This window comes from Phodopus roborovskii, unplaced genomic scaffold, assembly GCF_943737965.1.
Source record: "Phodopus roborovskii unplaced genomic scaffold, PHOROB, whole genome shotgun sequence".
Taxonomy (NCBI): domain Eukaryota; kingdom Metazoa; phylum Chordata; class Mammalia; order Rodentia; family Cricetidae; genus Phodopus; species Phodopus roborovskii.
Genome location: NW_026125751.1, coordinates 108744 through 121242, shown reverse-complemented (window position 1 = coordinate 121242; position 12499 = coordinate 108744). Strand labels below are relative to the sequence as shown.

At 39.3% G+C, this 12499-nt stretch overlaps 1 pseudogene; it reads left to right on the top strand.

The window, feature by feature from the left end:
• Positions 1–786: 786 nt before the first annotated feature.
• LOC127217597 (alpha-enolase-like) lies at positions 787–12226 on the top strand (annotated as a pseudogene).
• Positions 12227–12499: the final 273 nt, after the last annotated feature.

Below are 12499 nucleotides of genomic sequence, written 5' to 3'. Positions count from 1 at the left end.
CTGTGTTTGTCTTTCAAATTCTATAAATAAAAATTATAGAAAAGATTATAATTTTGGAATTTGGAAAAACTATTCTGATGAAGGAAGATACACAAATATAGAGCTCAGATCTTCTACCCAGAAAAGACCTTAATAGTCACACACACATATGGTATCTTTCTTCAAAAGTATAGTTACTTAATCACCCTCCCCAGCATAGCCAGAGAACTTTACATTGATTATGAAATGAAATAGTTGGACATATTTTCTGCTTTCATTGATAATAAGAGTATGGAGGAGAGACACTGGGGTAAGTCAATGAGAATTTGAAAATGGTCATCAGTACTAAGAATGTAAAATCCCAGAACAAAGGATCAAATTTTTATTGCAGTTATTATACCATCATGCTACCCAAATTATCATAGTTCATATGATGAGGAAGAAATGATCATTCTTGCAGTCTCATCTTCATCCTCAATTCCCTCAGAACTTACATGAATAAACTGTAGGCCTGTGCAACCATGATGAAGGGTGGTGGATATGACGAACCTTCCCTACTTGTTGGGTGTTAATGGCTCAAGCTCACTCTTGAATCCTGAGTGAATATAATAGAAAAGCTTTCTGATGCAGAACATTGTAGGAAGAGCAAACAGGGTTATGTAGTCATGGTTTACAAAGAACAAGCTGATGACCTACAGGGACCTTCTGACTAATTACTTATAAATAACCTTAGAAACTCAATGCACAGAGTGATGATTACGCATACTGGTCCACAATATTGCAATATCTAAGGAATCCCTGGGGTTAATGGAGGAAACAGAAGAGATGTTGAATGTTCTCAAGAGGTTAGCTATGAGATTCTTGTTGACACACTAAATTTTTCATTTCCAGCTGTATTTCTGTTTGGACTCCCATTAGTAATTCTATTTTTATTATTATTGATTTCTATTCAGTGCTTTCTTCTGTGTCTGCAGAAACCTGTTTCTTCCTTGTATTGCGATCAAAAGGCTAGAAATTCAACAAGTCTATTTTCAAGATTCATGCCAGAGAGATTTTTGACCTATGGGAATCCCACTCTTGATGTTGATCTCTGCATCTCAAAAGGTCTCTTCCAAGCTGCTGTGACCAACAGTATCTCCACTGACACATGTAAGGTCCTAGAACTCTGTGACAATGATAACATGTACTTCTGGGGAAGGGGTCTCAAAGTGTTTGATCATTAGTAAGACCAATAAACCTGTTCTGGACAAAGGGAACTGCATGTTATGGACCAAGAGGAGATGGACAAACTGATCATCAAGATGGTTGACACTTAAAATAAATCTAAATTTGGTGAAATGTTCCTAGCTGTCTCAAAAGTTGGTACTGTGGAAAATGGGTGTCCCTATACCCTCACATCGCTGACTTGGCTGGTAATCCTGAAGTCATCCAGTGGGCCCCACCTTTCAATGTGAGTAACAGTGATTCTCATGAGCTGGCCATGCAAGAGTACATGACCCTGCCTGGAGGGCATCCAGGTTCTGGGAAGCTGTGCACATTGAAGCAGGTTTACCACAACCTGAAGAAAAGAACCACATCTCCAACCTTCTTCTTACTTTTTAGTGTGACACAATATCTCCCTCTGTTTCCCAGTCTAGCCTTGATCTCAAGAGCCCCCTGTCTTAGGTGAGCGTTCAACAGAGGACTTGCTAGGTATTTGTGTTTCCTTAAGTCTTTTAAATGGTTCCAATACATTCTAAAGTTTGAGAGCCACTGGTCTGGACTTCTGTTGAAAAGAACCTATGATTAATGAGGCTCCAGCAAGACTCCTGGACTCAACTTCCTTTCAACAATGATTCATTCCCTCCATTCCTTTCATGTCTAAATGCTCACCAATTCTCATCAAATATACTCATTCTGGAAAGAAAGAAAAGGCTGATACAAAGCTAAATGTTTGGAATTCTCAGTTTAAAAATTTTAGTTTGAATTTGATTTGCATTCTCACAGTCTCTCTCCTCCCACAATATATTTTGTTTTATTTTGTGTGTATGGATGCTTTGCCTAAATGTTTGTCTATGTGTCACATCAAACAATGTCCACAGAGACCAGAAGGAAGTATTGGACCTAGCCATCATGTAAGTGATTAGAAATAAATCCAGGTCCTCTGAAGTTATATTTGCATCTCTCTCTCTCTCTCTCTCTCTCTCTCTCTCTCTCTCTCTGTGTGTGTGTGTGTGTGTGTGTGTGTGTGTGTGTGTGTGTGTGTATGTAGATAAAAGGCAATCTTATTTGTGTTTAAAAGGAGAAAATGCAGAACAGGCACGCTATAAATCCCAATACCTTTCTAGAGGAGGAGAACACAGGAGATAAGGAAAAGACCATGACATTTAAATATCAGCATGGATGTCAGCCATTGGTAAGGAGGGGACTTTTGAGAAACCCAAATTACCATTAAAAAAAAGTTGGGTTTTGGTTATTATACAAAAGAAACAATGAGAAAAGAGGGAGGGGAAGACAGAGAGAAAGGGAGGAAGAGAGAGGAAGATGAAGGGAGGAAGGGAGCCAGAGAGGTGTACAACATGTATACACCTCCTAATCCTTCCCAAACAGTTCCATTTTTTATATTAAGCATACAAAATATAAACCTATAGGGGGTCATTCTCATTTAAACCACCACATTGGTGATTACATTTCTCCTCTGGCAATGTGCATAGCATTGATATGAGAACTAGCAAGTATATTCTGCAACTCTGGTATGTGATGTCTTCAGCCAAGGGGATTTCCATCAAATTCTGGATAGTAATCAAGAGTATTGTCAGTAGCCTATAATGTTTGAGAGTCTATGAACACTCTCTTTTCAACAACTCCAAAAGACTTAGCCATTGTTGGCACTGGTTTATTTTTGTTTGTTTACTTGCATGCTTGCTTGCTTAGTTTGTCTTGCTTTCTGTCATGAGTAGCATGACATTAAAGGCAAAATCTGTTCAAATACATTATATATGATTTATATGTGTTTTAAGAAGTTTCTACAGTAGTCAGTTGTTACAGTGTTCACACCAGACTGGTCCCACAGCCACATCAGCCCCCCAAAACACACAGAAACCTGCTGTATTAGATATAAAGCTGGTTGGCCTGTTACCAGCATTTCTTATTGAGTAGCTCTGTCTTAAATATTAACCCATTTCTATTCATCTAAGTGTTTCCATGTCATCTTATCTTATCAGACAGAGGGTCCGGGACTCTTCCCTCCTGTCTCTACATCTTGAATCTCTTCTATATCTTCCAGAATCCTCCTTGTCTCCTATCCCCACCTATCTTGCTTTTCTATTGACCAACAGTGCTTTATTCATTAACAAATAAGAGAAACATATTTCCAAAATGACATCTCCCATCAGTCAATCGCCAAATAACTATTTCAAAATATCTTTAGTGTTAGTACTCATTTCATGTATTCCCTTGTTTACCCTGTGATGGGAGTACAGGTTTGCAAAGTATGACCTGAAAATTCTCTGGATTTCCTCAGTGTCTGTTGGTATGTCCACATTTTTATTTCTGATTTTGTTGATTTGCATGTTGTCTCTCTGCTTTTTGGTTAGTTTGGATAAATGTTTTTCTATTTTGTTGATTTTCTCAAAATACCAACACTTTGTTAGATTGATTCTTTGTATTGTTTTCCTTGTTCCTACTTTATTGATTTCAACCCTCAAATTGATTATTTCCTGATATGTACTCCTCTGGGGTGAGTTTGCTTCTTTGAGTACTAAGTCTTTAAGTTGTGCTGTTAATTCTCTAATGTTACTATCCTCCGTTTTCTGCATATGGGCACTTAGTGCAATGAACTTCCCTCATAGCACTGCTTTCAAAGTGTCCCACAAATTCAGGTATGTCTTAATTATTGTTGAATTCTAGAAAATCTTTAATTTCTTTCTTTATTACTACCTTGACTCAGGAATGGTGCAATTGCTCATTGTTAAGTTTCCATGAGTTTTTAGGATTTCTGCAATTTGTGTTGTTGTTGAATTCCAACTTTAAAGCATAGTGATCTGATAAGATATGGAGGTCTATTCTTTTTTTGTTTTTAATCTGTTGAGCTGTTGAGGTTTGTTATGTTGTCGAATATATGATCAATTTTAAAGAAGGTTCTGTGGGGAGCTGAGAAGAAGGTATATTCTTTCATGTTTGGATTGAAGGTTCTACAGATGTCTGTTAAACCCAATTTGAGACATAACTTCTGTTAGTTCTTTTGTTTCTTTGTTAAATTTCTGTGGTGGTCTTGTCTAGTGGTGAGAGTGGGGTGTTGAAGTGTCCCACTGTGAGTGTGTGAGGATTTATGTGAGCTTTGAGTTTTAGTAGCATTTCTTTTATGGATGTGGGTGCCTTTGTATTTGCATCATAGATGTTTAGAATTGAGACTTCTACAGTGATGAATACAAAATGATCATCTTCATCTCTTTTGATTAATTTTGTTTTGAAGTCTAACTTGTTAGATATTAGGATAGCCATACCTGCTTGCTTCTTGGGCTCATTTGATTGGAAGATCTTTTTCCAACTCTTTACCCTGAGGTAATGTCTATCTTTGAAGCTTAGATGTGTTTCTTGTATGCAGCAGAAGGATGGATTCTGTCCTTTTGTCCATTCTGTTAGCCTGTGTTTTTTATAGGATGGTTAAGACCATTAATGTTGAGGGAAAGTAAGGAGAATTGATTGTTAATGCTTGTTTGCTTTAGATTTCTTGTTGGTGGTTGTATAGTGAGTATATTTGCCCTGCTTTTTCTTTTGGGTTCTGGTAAAGTGGGATTATCTATTGCCTGTCTTTGTGAGTGTAGTTAACTTCCTTGGGTTGGTGATTCCAGATCTTTCTATAGGACTCGATTTGTGAATACATATTGGGAAAATCTGGCTTTATAATTAAATATCTTGTTTTCCCTGTCTATAGTGATTGAGAGTTTTGCTGGGCTAGCATCCATGGATTCTTAGTATTTATAAAACATCTATCCAGGACCTTCTTACCTTGAGAGTTTCCATGGAGAAGTCAGGTATAATTTTGTTAGCTCTGTCTTTATATGTTACCTGGACTTTTTCCTTTACTGTCCTTAATATTCTTTTTTTATTCTGTATGTTAGGTGTTTTCATTATTATGTGGCAAGGGGACTTTTTTTGGGGGGTCCAGTCTATTTGGTGTTTTCTTGTACTTTCACAGACATGTCCTTCTTCAGATTGGGAAAGATTTCTTCAATGATTTTGTTGAATATATTACCTGCACCTTTTTACCTTTGAGCTGGGCTTCTTTGCCTGCTTCTATGCCTATTATTCTTAGGTTTGGCCTTTCCTGGTGCCCCAAGTTTCCTGGATGTTTTGTGCTAAGGATTTGTTGGATTTAAGATTTTCTCTGGTCAATTAATCAATTTCCTCTAGTTTACCTCAGCACCTGAGAGTCTCTCTTCAATATCTTGTACTCTGTTGGTTATACTTGGATCTGTTTCTCTTGATCACTTACCCTGTGTTTCTACTTCCAGCATTCCCTCAGTTTGTGTTTTCTTTATTGTCTCTATATCAGTTTTCAGGTCTTGAACTGTTTGAATTGTTTCCTTCATCTGTTTGATTGTTTTGTTTTGTTTCTTGGCTTTCCTTACTTTCTTTAAGAGATTTGTTCATTTTGAACTGTTTGAATTTGTCCCGCGCTACCATCTCGCCAGCAAGAACGACACGGCACACTCAGGATCCTTCTGCAGTAAAGCTTTAATGCATCTTGAGAGGGAGAGCATAAGCTTACAGAGCAGAGACCCCAAACATCCAAAACCCAACCCTTATATAGGTTTACAACCTTCGCCTCGGACGTGTCACCTCCTGATTGGCTGCAGCCCATCGGCCCATATGACACCACGGGAGAGGCAGAGGCCAAGGGAGGGAAAATCACCCTGCACCTGGGCACTGACTTGTTTACTCTCAACGCCAGCCAGATGCAGGCGCCATCTTGTAATGGAGAATGCTGGGACGGCTCCCTACATGAATTGTTTCCTTCATCTGATTGCTTTGTTTTGTTTCTTGACTTTCCTTACTTTCTTTAAGGGATTTGTTCATTTCTTACATGTTTTGCTTGATCTTTTCCTCTATTTCTTCCAATTTTTTGTTTTTCTTCTTTTTCTTTAAGGGACTTTCTCATGATCTTTAAAGTCATTCTCTTCTGCTTCATCTGTGGTGTGTTTAGGTCTAGTTGGTGTAGAGTCCCTAGATTCTGGTGGTGTCATGCTTGTCTTTCTATTGTTAGGTGTTTTCTTGTATTGTCATCTTCCCATCACTTCTTCCAGTGGGTGTAGGTGGTGGCTCTCTTCCTCTAAGCTACTCTCCCAGTGGGTATAGATGGGTCAGGAGTTGGATGTATGTAACTGGATGATCCAAGCTCTCTTGGAGGTCTTTATTCCTGCAGAGGATAGATGATGGGTCCAAAGATCAGGTGAGTGTAGCTTCAAGGTGGTCCCATGTAGATAGGCAGGATCAATGTACACAGAGCAGACCCAGGAATTTCCATGGAGGTGGAGAGTTTGTTGGACCCCCACTCTGGCCCAATGCTCACCCAGCAGTGGGCCCAGCAGGACAAATGGTGAGGGGAAGGCAGGCTCTGGATGGTATATGGAACAGAGTACCAGGACTGTACTATCCAGGGCAAGGATATAGAGGGGAGCTAGATGTGAAGCTAACCCAGGGAATTCACAGGGAATGAGGTAACCCAGTCACAAAAAGAGTAGCATGGTATGTACTCACTCATATATGGATTTTAGACTTTGAGCAAAAGATCACCAGCCTCTAATTCACACGACCTGAGGAACTAGGATACAAGGTGTATTCTAAGAGAGTCATATATAGTTCCTAGCTAGCTGGTCAGGAGTTGTCTTGAGCAAAATAGTCTCAAACCGGTTTTAGGGTGATGTTTGTAGTCCAGATGCATCAGGTTGAGTCAAGTGGAAATGACGAAGTGGGGCCCCATCTTCTTTCTGGAGAGTTCAAAGATTGCTGTTAGCAATTGTTATTATTCCTTGTTTAAATCTTAAACATCAATATCAAAGTAAAATTTTCAAGTTTTAAGGTATGCATTAAAGAAAGGCAACAATAAGTATTAAAATGTATATGAGAAAATTAGGATTTCAGAGAGAAAATTTTGTATAAGCAAATGAGTCCCCAAATTTTGTTTTGTTCTGGCAATGTAAGGCAGAAACCGTGAATTTGATCTTAACAACATGCTCGAATTTAGAGAAGGAAAGCCAAATCCAACTCCAAAGCCAGCATTGGTCTACATGAATTGGGACTTCAGGAATACTAGATAGTAAAGATAAATAGATTTCTGTATAGAAATAGTTTACTAGAATTAAATATTTTTACCATATATCAGATTGCTCTTCATTAAGTGATTGTTTCTGGAGGGCTGTCTTCTCTTCTGTAGGTAACTACATGTTCAGTGTCTTTTGGCTGTTTGAAGATAGGTTTTCTCTGTTTTCCTATAAGAACAAGAACAGAACACTTTCCCTACCTTTGAGAGGCCTGTGCACATCTCATGGGACCTAATTTGTTGGATGACTTGTCATTTCTCTTCATTAAGATGTTTCTCTTGTTCAGCTCAGATCTTGATTAACTTAGATGGTATCCATAGCTTTTCTTCTCCTGTAGATACAAATGTGAAACCCCTACCCCAACGTAACACATATCCTGGTTTCTATTCTGAGGTTAATACATCCTTGAAGTACACTGGCTGATTTAGTTCAAAAGTTTTTTCTAATGTCCAGTGTCTTTTTGCAGCTGTTTTTCCTTTTTCATCAGCATTAAGAAAGTTTAATGTTAAGAGAGCATTATGTAATCTGTGTTTGGGTGTCTTGGTTCCTCCTGCCTGTTTATGGAGCATTTCTTTTAAAGTACGATTGGATCTCTCAACTACCACTTGTCCTGTAGGATTGTGTGGTATACCCGATATGTGCTTTATGTTATAATACTCAAAAAACTGTTTCAATTTGCTGGAGACACATGCTGGAGCATTGTCAGATTTTATTTGTGCAGGTATGCCCATAATGACCATTACCTCTAATAGGTGTGTGATAACAGAATCAGCTTTTCAGAGCTCAGAGCAGTAGCCCATTGAAACCCTGAAAATGTATCTATAGTATGATGCACGTATTTTAATTTTCCAAATTCTGCAAAGTAAAACACATCCATTTGCCATATTTCATTTCTATTTATACCTTTAGTGTTACTGCCTTTTGGTAAAGGAGTTTGGTTATAGAATGAGCAAGTAGGACATTTCCTTACTATTTCCTTAGCTTGTTGCAAGTGATAGAAAAAATCCTTTTTTAAAACCTTTGCTGTTCACATGGTGTTTCTTATGAAACTCTGAGGCTTCTAGCACACTTCCTATTATTAACTGATCAATTCCATCATTGCCTTGTGCTAGAGGACCTGGCAGACCCATATGGGATCTGATATGTGATATATATATATATATATATATATATATATATATATATATATGTATATGTATATGTATATGTATATGATGAGTCCTCTTTCTGATGGTATCTTGTAGCTGCATAAACAATACAGTTAATTTTGTATCATCAGGAATAAATTCTACAGTCTCAATGTGTAAGACAACTCTCTCTGCGTATTGAGAGTCAATAACTATAATGAGGGGTTCTGTAAAATCCATAAGTACCATGAGAATGGCATACAATTCTACCTTTTGTATAGAATTGTAAGGGCTTTGAACCACTTTACTTATTTTTCCTGATTTATATCCTGCCTTGCCTGATTTGTTTGCATCATTGTAGAATGTAGGAACTCCAGAAATAGGTGTTTTTCTTACAATGTGTGGAAGGATCCAAATCGTTTTCTTTATAAATTTGATACTTTCACTTTTGGGATAATTGTTCAAATCATTCCCAAAAAATTACTGCATGCTTTCTGCCAATATTCATTATCTTTCCATAAGGAGGAAATTTCCTCATTAGTTAAAGGTACTATAATTTCTGCTGGGTTCCTTCCTGTTAGCTGACGAAGTCTTAATTTACCTTTTATAATCAAGTCAGAGATATTCTCTATATATGTTTTTAGTTTTTTATTCTGTTTATGTGGTAGGAATATCCATTATAATATGATATCTTCTCTCTGCATCAAAATCCATGAAGGATATTCTCTAGATGGTAATATAACCAGAATAAAGTCTAGGTTTGGATCCACACGGTCCACATGTGCTTCTAGTATCCTCTTTTCTACCCATTGTAATTCCTTTTCAGCTTCAGCTGATAGTATTCGTGGACTATTCAAGTCCTTGTCTCCTTTTAGGGCCATTTTCAAGTTTTTCAAATCATGCCCTTCTACTCCAATACTGGTTTGCAGTTGAGAAATCTCTCCTAGTAATTTTTTTTATTTATTTTATATAACAAATTCCAATTAAATGAAAACAAACATTTATACACAATATTTGGGAGTTTGGGCATCGTTCTTTCCAAACTACTTCCTGCTGGTAAGGGGCGCTGTCATGGGGGAGTCGAAGAAGATGCAAAAATCCTGGCTGTGGTCTGCAAGGCTGCTTTGCCCAGCTGTTTTGAATGTAGGATCACCTTGTACTCTGTTTCAGGCGGTCTGGCTTGATCAAACCACATTAGTCTGCAAGGAATCCACATCTTTTCATTTTCTGTGGAAACAAAAATAGAAATCCTTTTCCCCAGTAACTTGTCCTTCAACTTAAATTTTGGAGTCAAAGCATTTTTTTTAATTTAATTTATTATTTTACATGTCGATCCCAGTTCCTTCTCCTTCCCTCCCTCCTTCCCTCCCTCCTTCCCTGCCTCCCTCCTTCCCTCCCTTTTACCCTCTCTGCCCTCTCACATGCACTCTAACCACCCTCCCCTCCCATCCCCCCACCCCAATTCCATATGTAGGGGAATGCCATCCAGTTGGGGTCATGTAGATCTGACAGGTCATGTGAAGTAGGGACTAGGGCTTCTCTCCTGTCTCTAAATTAAGGCAGTTATCCCTCCATGGGGGGTATGTTCGCAAAGTACTTTTGTGCACCAGGGATACATCCTGGCTCCACTGTCTGAGGTCCCTTAGACTGCTCAGTCCTTCTGGCTGAGACCCATATTCAGGGGGGGCTGAGTCAGTCCCATGCTGGCTTCCCAGCTATCAGTCTAGTGGCCCATTAGCTCCTCCTTGTTCAGGTAAGCTGTCTGTATGTGTTTCTGCAGCCTGGTCTTGTCCTCTCCATCTGCATCTGGGTTCTAGTTCATCTCAGTGTTTATGTATGGGTGTTTGATCCTGTTTCCAACAGGCATTAGTTGAGGGCTCCATGGATAAGTTAGTTGTTAATCTCACTCTCCAGGAAGGGCATTTATGATAGCCTTTCCACGGAAGCTCAAATTGTTAGTTGGGAGCAGTCTTGTAGTTCTCTAGACCTTTCTTTGTGTTCAATTTTATCTTCAAACCAATATTGGCTCCCTCTTTTATGTTCTCTCTCTATGTCTCTGTCTCTGTCTCTCTCTTTCCTATCTTCTATTCCTAACCAGGCTCAATCTTCCTGGTCGCACATGTTTTCCTTTCCTCCCCCTCATTTTCTCCTACTTCTCTCTTCATTCGCTGCCCCCCCACTTTACCTGAGCTCTGGGGGACTTGTCCCTTCCCAGTTCTGTGAGGGACTTTATATGAATCTCTTAGAATACGCCTTTTATCCTAGTTCCTCTGGTGGTGTGAATTATAGGCTGGTGATCCTTTGATCTAGGTCTAAAATCCATATATATGAGTGAGTACATACTGTGTTCCTCTTTTTGTGACTGGGTTACCTCATTCAGGATGGTTTCTTCAAGTGCCATCCACTTGCCTGTGAATTTCAAGGACACAGTGGACAAGACCAAATGGCAGCCCACAGACTGGGAAAAGATTTTCACCAATCCTATATCCGACAAAGGGCTGATCTTCAAAATATACAAAGAACTCAAGAAACTTGTCAGCAAAACACCAAATAACCCTATTAAAAATGGGGTACAGAACTGAAGAAAGAATTCTCAATAGAGGAAATCAAAAAGGCTGAAAGACACTTAAGAACATGCTCCACATCCTTAGCTATCAAGGAAATGCAAATCAAAACAACTTTGAGATACCATCTTACTCCTGCCAGAATGGCTAAAATTAGAAACACCAATGGTGACTCATGTTGGAGAGGATGTGAAGAAAGGGGGACACTCCTCCACTCCTAGTGGGAGTGCAAACTCATACAGCCATTTTGGAGATCAGTATGGCGGTTCCTCAGGAAAATGGGAATTAGTTTACCACAGGACCCAGCAATCCCCCTCTTAGGCATATACCCAAAGGATCCACTTCCATGCAACAAAGACATCTGTTCAACTATGTTCATAGCAGCACTATTTGTAATAGCAAGAACCTGGAATCAACCTAGATGCCCCTCAATTGAAGAATGGTTAATGAAGATGTGGCACATCTACACAATGGAATACTACTCTGCAAAAAAAAAAAAAATGGTATCTTGAAAATAAATCTTAATTTGGAACAAATACCATAGAAGAAGTTTCCCTGGCTGTCTCAAAAGCTGGTGCCATAAAAAACAGGGTGTCCCTGTACCCTCACATCAGTTACTTGGCTGACATCCCTTATGTCATCCTGCTGGTCCTAGCTTCCAATGGTGGTCCTTATTCTGGCAACAAGCTGGCCCTGAAAGAGTTTATGACCCTGCCTGTGGTGGTGTCCAGGTTATGTGAAGCCATGTGCACTGGAGCAGAGGGTTATCACAACCTGAAGAAAGTCATCAAGAAAAAAATAAGGCAGAAAGCCACAAATGTGAGTGAAAAGGATAGGTTTGTGCCTAATATCCTGGAGAACAAACAAGGTTTGGAGCTGCTGAAGGCCATGATTGAGACGTCCAGGTACACTGACCAGGGTATCATCAGCATGGACATGGCAACCTCTGAGTTCTTCAGGTCTGGCAAGTATAACCTGGACTTCAAGTCTCCTATGACTCCAACATGTATATCTTGCCTGACTAGATGATTACCTGTATAAATCCTTCATCTGGGAATATACTGTGCTGCCATCCATCGAAGATCCCTTTTACCAGGACAACAAGGAAGCTTGGCAGATGTTCATAGCTAGTACAGGCATCCAGGTGGTTGGAGATGAGTTCATGATAACCATCCCTGCATGGATTGCCAAGGCTGTGGCAGAGAAGTCCTGCAACTGCCTCCTGTTCCAACTGAACTAGATTGGTCTCTAGGACCAAGTCTCTGTAGGAGTGTAAGCTTGCCCAGCCCAATGTTGGGGTTTCATGGAATTTCATATGTCTTGGAACACTGAAGATACTTTCATGAATAACCTCTTAGTGAGGTTCTGCATGGGGTATATCAAGACTTGTGCCCCTTGGTTATCTGAACACACAGTAAAGTACAATAAGGTCCTCAGAATCAAGGGATAGATGCACAGGAATGTCAAGTTTGTCAGCAGGAACTTCAGGAATCCTCTGGACAAGTAAAGTAGGAACAAGAGATCC